Source organism: Sciurus vulgaris (assembly GCF_902686455.1).
Source record: "Sciurus vulgaris genome assembly, chromosome: 10".
Classification (NCBI taxonomy): Eukaryota; Metazoa; Chordata; class Mammalia; order Rodentia; family Sciuridae; genus Sciurus; species Sciurus vulgaris.
Genome location: NC_136470.1, coordinates 132,776,012 through 132,782,877, shown reverse-complemented (window position 1 = coordinate 132,782,877; position 6,866 = coordinate 132,776,012).

The following is a 6,866-nucleotide window of genomic DNA, read 5'->3' as shown; positions in this document are numbered from 1 at the left end:
GTTGTGTGGTTTTGCTTTTTAAATTAAAGAGTGGTTTTCTGAATCATTGGCTTATCTATATGTATATTTTTGTACATTTTTTAATATTTAGTGTGAATTCCAGAGAAAAAGTACATAAGATATTTTGTTTTGAAATGAAACTTCATATTAAAAACTGCTTTGAATGATAATCCCTCATCTACTTTTCACTTTGCAACAAAATCAAAGCCTTAATTTTAATATAAAATTATAAATTATTCTACTGCATTTAGTTACAATTTATTTCATAAAACACTTGTTATTTTGCAAATCCTATCTATTGAAAAATGTTTTATGGATAATTATGATGCACCAATAAAATTTTTTTAAGTTAAAAATAAGTTTCTGTTTCTTTTGCTACTACAGTCAAATATAACCCAATATGGTTATTATTTAGGAAGCAAAAGATGAGGTTTTTTTTTTCCTCTAGGGAATCACATTATATTTAAATGTTCCTGTTAACCAGTCTTCTGTTACAACTTTCACACTGACAAGACAATAAATTACCAATTTTAAATGGTTTTCAGTGAGAAAATTAGGAACATAATTTTGTGTCAGAGAAATATTAATTTTTATTCACTCTAAAACTTTTCTATTGGTATAATTTTAGATGTTGTTACTTACACATGAAGTGTTTAGCTCCTATATTCTAACAATTCCAGACCTTGGTAAGAATGAGCTTAATCATGTGTTAATTAAACAACAAATATATTCATTTACAGGTTATGAACTGCAACAGTGGTCGGTCAGATTATCAAAAATAATCAGATGTCTGGAATAGAAACTCACTGATGGACGTTTGCATATGTGATTTTCTTTTTAAACACAATGTGGTCCCTGGACTCGGTGGTACTCGGCTCTCACCTGGTGACACGAGGACCCCCACACTCCACTTCCTGTTCAAACTCTCCCCTCTCCAGAGCCAGAGCACGTGATGCCTCGTGGGTAGGACCTGCGCCTGGCAGAGAGGCCGGATGGCTGCCCTCTGCCCTGTGGGAAGCTTGCCTTGAGGAGGAGATGAGCAGCCCATGATTTGCCTCATGCCTGGGACAAGAGGGCTCAGGAAGTAAGCCGTGGAGACCCCTGTCACCCTCAGCAGAGCTCCACCAGAGCCCCTGTCCTCCCCTGGGCGTGAGCTGCAGCAGCGTCCCAACAACCCCAGGGTCTCCACTGGCAGATGAGGAGGCCAGGGCAGGGCAGGGAGGAGCAGGAGAGGCAGGTCTGGGTGAGCTCCCAAAGCCTCCAGCTCGCCAGCGGCCAAGTCCAGCCATGAGCTGTGACCGGGGCACTCACCGCAGCTCATGCTGGGACAGGCTGCCTGCCAAGGGAAGGGGGGCACCTACACAGCTGGGTGCCAGGGTTATTGGTCATGCCAGTTAGAGAAGAGGCATCCCAAGGTAGCAGTCAGGTGCCCGAAGCAACCCAAAACGAAGCTTCAAGGACCGGACATTTCTGTGGCAACTGAATGACTGTCTTCTTTCTTCCCCGTCTCTCCTCTGCATGGGATTCAGGGGCTCTGGTGAAGCAGAGTGAAAAACTACAACTGGTCTACTCAGTTCCCTCTTTCAACTTAGCAAGGAAGGTTTCAGAAACCCACACGCCGTGAGAATACCCCATTAAGTTCATATTCTAGACATACATCTTCTCATTTAATATTCACAGAGAAAATCATCAAACATGAAGTATTAGTAATTTAAAAAAGAAAAACACCCAGAACAAAAGCAATTGTCTTGTCATCTCGATGAGATTTGAGGGTTGTTGCAGGTTTGTTTCTGCTGGGGGGTAGGAGCAGTACAGGCGAGGTGTCCCAGAATAAGGGTCTCCTGGAAAAGAGCAATTATGATGTCTGTGGATGGAGCTGTTTTCAGTCCTGAAACAGGAATTCTGTGCAGAAGGTCAGTGGGTATGAGGCGAGTGGAGATGGAGGGAGAGGGGGAAGACAAAGTCCCCAGAGGGCGCATAGAACTTCTCGCCACACCCTACCCTACTCCTCCCCTGACCTCTACACCATGACCCTGCTTCCTGACTTCCATGGAAGAATATTTCTTCACCTGATCCTCTTTCAAGCTCTGTGTCCCTCCACGTGTCTTCATTACCTTGATTGACACTAGTATAACATCAACATCCAAAGGTTGTTTATTCGGTGATCTAATAAGCAGTTATCTGCAACTGACTGTATTAGAAAATTTAAAAGAATATGTGTCCATAATGATTAATATTTTTTTAAAAACACAGGGAAGTGTTTCAAGCAAATAGATAATTTTGGCTAAGTTGGATTCCTGCATTGTGCTTGAATGGCATGTAAAATTCACTGTGGATTCTAAGATGAATAATGAGCCTTTGCTCTGGAGAGAGGGAATGTGTTCCTTGAAGAAAACACACTGGGAGATGAGTCTCACCTCCCAGGAGGGTGCAATGCCTTCTGGACAGAATGGCATTGACTTTCCTTTCTCAGCCTCCAAACCTCAAAATGTGACAAGCCACGGAAGGTGGGGACCAAACATCTAGATCATGAGACAAGACTAAATAAAAATGGACTGTAAGGAACTTGAATTCAATTCTCTGAATTGTAAGCAGGGAGTCACAGGGCAGTAATCCACAGAGGTAACTGACCAGAGTGCTCTGACTTGCCTCCCTCATCCCACCTGTTCAAGTTAATCTTTAATCTACTTTTAATGTTATATGATCGAAAATGTACTCATTGTGCTAAAAGGTAGTTTAAATTTTACCCAAAATTGGAAGCTGATTACTTGAAAAACTGATGCTTGAAGTCTGCCTGCCCAGTAATGGCAATTTTTCTCTGCCTCTGGATTCTGGTTTCCTATCATCAACATATTGAGGTTATTCTCTCTGACAGGGATAAGGACAACAGCCCATTTCTGTTGGGCTTAAGATAGAAGCTTCTTCTGAGTCGGGGTTGCTTGGAAACAATTCAGCTTTAGTCAAGCATTGTTCATAGACAGCAGTCATCTAGAAGTAATCCAGATTCCCTGTTACATGATCTTTATAGAGTGCGCAGGATCTTAGTCAGCCATGCGCCTTGTTTCCCAGTTCCTACTGCTGTAACAAAACACCGTAAGCTGCCTAATTTGTGAAGAAGAGAAAATGATGTGTTACAATTTTGAAAGCTGAATTCCCAGATCAAGTCACCCAGAGGCTCAGTGTCTATCATAATGGCACCTGTTGCTCTGACAGTAGAATGGATGGCAGGGCAAAAGGGGCCTAGTTAGTTCCCTGGAATACTTGTATAAGGATGGTGGAACCCTGAGATTTACCTCCTACAGACTCCACCTCTTCCTTCCATCATAATGGGTTTTAGATTTCAACACATGAATTACTGGGCATGGGGTCATGTTTCTTCAAACCTTTGCAAGTTCCCCCCTGGCCTCCCAAAATTCATGTCTTTGTCACATGTTTTCCATCCCTATTACCCCCAGGGTCTAAAGTCTTTCCAGCATCAACTTTAAACATCTAAGTGCAAACTTTAATCAGACATGGGTAAGCCTTCAGATATGATTCATCCTGGGGCAAATTCCAGCTGACAGGTTGTAAAGTCAAATAAGTTACATGCTTCAGAAACCTGGTCCAGGAGCAAGCACAGGAAAACACTTCATTTGGAAAGGCAGAGAAAAGAAAATAAAGGAATAACAGCTCCCAAGTAAGTCTAAAACCAACACAGAAAACTTTCAATAGGGAGGCTTGAGATAAACTTCTTTGTCTTCATGTCCTTCCCTGGACACCCTGGGGAAAGGGACTGGGCCTCCAAGCTCCTGGCAACACAGCCCTCACAAATCTGCTGGAAGTGGCCCATGCTGTAGCTCGCACAGAGTTCTTTGTGCCTGGGGTTCTCACCAGTGCAAGCTGCATCCTAATGACTCTGTGCTTCTGGGGTCTCTGGAGCAGCTCAGTTCTCAGGGTTCTAATTCGCTATGGTAGTTCCAACCCTATAGCTCCACTGGACATTGCCTGGTGGAAGCTCTGTAGATCGGCCTCAACTCCAGGGCTTCACAAGAAACTGCCTAACGAGGCTCTCTCTGGTGGGCCTGCCTCTGTTCCTGATGTCTGCCTGGGCCCTGGGGCTCTCCCAGGCATCCTGTGAAATCTAGATGGAGATGGTCCTATCTCTACAGCTCTGCAGTGGGCACCCCTGCAGAGTGAGCACCACAAGAATGTAGCCAGTTTATGGCTATGCCTTCTGGAGGGGATGCCCAAGCCACACTGGGGCCTGTGTGAACCACCAATGGGACAGCCATAGACACATGGCACAAGAATCAGGGAACAGAGACTTGAGGTAGTAACAGCAGGCCCCAAGTTCCTGTGGGCCCCACTCTTGAAATTATTCTACCCTCAGAGACCAGGCATGCTGGGCCTGCATAGAAGTGCAGCCTCCAAGACCTCTGAAATGACTTCAAGTTCCCTCTCTTTGGTGAAGGACCCTTTTCTTGGTGAAGGACTGTGGTTTCCTTCCAGAACCCCGATCTTATCAGTCTCTAGGCTGAACCTCGATATACACATTCTCATTCTTTTAAGCTAAGAATCCTCCCAGGCCTTTACATACTGCCTCCCTTTTGATTATAAACTCCATCTTTATTTCTCTCTTCACACAATTTTACTATAAGCAGTCAAGAGAAGCCCTGGAGCACCCTCAATGCTTTGCTTAAGTATTTTTTTAAACTACATAGCCCCGTTCTTCACTCTTAAATTCTGCCTTCCCCAGCATAATAGGATACAAACACGATTCAATTTCTTTGTCACTTTGTCATAAGGTAACTATCCAATTTTGTTATTTCTTTTTCACTTTGTAACCAGTTTTCATTACCTAGTTCCTCATTTTTGCCAGAGATCTCATCAGAATTGTCTTTACTATCCGTATTTCCACAAAATAGTCATTGCAACTACTTAAATGATCTCTTAAGAAGATTCGGTCTTTTCCTACAGCCTCCTCTCCTTCTGCATCCTCACCAGACGGCCAGCATCTACCCATCACCCAGCTCCAATGCTCTTTCCATGTTTTTTAGATATTTGTTACAGTAGCATTGACTTCTTCATACCAATCTCTTTGTTTGACTCATGTGGCTATAACCGAACACCACAGACCAAGGGATTTAAAATGAGCATCCATTTGTGGCTCATAGTTATGGAGAATTATGGACTTAGAGGGAGATCTAAGATTCTGACAGGTTCCGTTCCTGGTAGAGGACCTGGTTTCTGCTTCTCTGGTGGCCCTGCATGACAACCTTCACATGGCAGAAGGTAGAAGGGCAAAAGGAAAACATGCCAGGCTTCATGTGGCAGGATCAATGGGATCTCATCCACAAAGGCAGACCCTTGTGAATTCATTACCTCCTATTGGAGCCGCCTCTTTAAAAAAAAAATCTCACACCGGGTCTTAGATTCCAACATATAAATCTTGTAGAACACCTGTATTCAAGCCTACTAAGCACATTTCTGTTAAACAAAACAGTTAGAATTTTCCAGTTCTGCTGTTCACACACAGAAGAGGATTTACTTACAAAGTTGTTTTGTTTCGCAAATCTGTCTTATAATTTATGAAGAAAATAGACTCACTCAAATAATTCAGATAAAAGTATTTCTGGTATTTTGTTCATTGGGATTGAAAAGAGACAAATTAAAATATAATTTGCTTAAAGGGGCTACAACTTACCTTTAGTCATTTAATAAATATATAGAAAGCTTCTACATTAGGACAGAGACTATATTTTGGGTATAGGTATGTCATTTGCAGTAAGAAATGAAAATTCTGTTTTCCACAAGGTACTGTAGGCCACCATATATGCAGAATGTTTTATTATGGAGTTGAAGATAATACTATGTGAAGCAAGTAGTTGAAACATTAATAGTTTTACAGAATCAGGGTGTTTTTTAAAGGGGAAGTTATTTTTGAACTGAGGAAGTTTGATGGGTTAAAGGGATATGGACAGACTGCTTCAGGCAGAACAAAGACTAGGTAAAGTCACATCAGGGGTCATGAACATGGCTGAGCCACTATGCTGGGTTTCTAAGTGTCCTGAGCACATTGTGGTGAAGGACAGGAAGGGGTGGGTCAATTAGAGGAGGGCCAGGTCACATGGTACCCTCTTGGCCACATGAAGAAGTCCAACAGTGGAAGGGTTCCGGAAGGTAGGAGGGAATAACACCTAATAACATCATGGCCAGATGTTTCTCATGTCAGGATGGAGGCTCTGATATTTACAGATATTTTCACTTTTTTGAGGATTAAGGGAGTTACCCCTTGATTCTTCTTTCAAAATAATACATTTATACTTTAAAATAAATTAAGGGTAAACTTTATCACTAACTGATATAGAGCTTGTGGGAGCTGATGTACTCTAGAAAGTGGAGACAGTAGGCAACCTCTTAATGTACTGGTCACTCGTGTTCGGCATTTGTAGGTCATTGTGAGTAGGTTTTACAGAGAGAATAGGGAACGTGAACTTGATGAGTCAGACGGCTGAAAATCAGGTTAGAGCCTATCTTGACTTCCTCTGAACGATTATTCTCTAACAAAGAGAACAATGTGTCACCCTCAATCCAGTATCTAGAAATAATGAGAAACTTCTTAATGACACTCTTTGAAAGGAAGAAAGGAAAGAAGGGCAATCTTTTTTCAGAAGAAGCCCAGTGAAAGTTATAGAAGAAATGATGGCATTAGATCAATATCCATTGTTAATAGTCATCACAATGTTTTCAGGAAGGAAACACTAACGACTGCAAAAATAAATGGTTAAAAATTTAAGGACTGGGGCTGGGGTTGTGGCTCAGTGGTGGAGTGTTTGCCTGGCCTGTGTGAGGCATTGGGTTCCATCCTCAGCACCACATAGAAATAA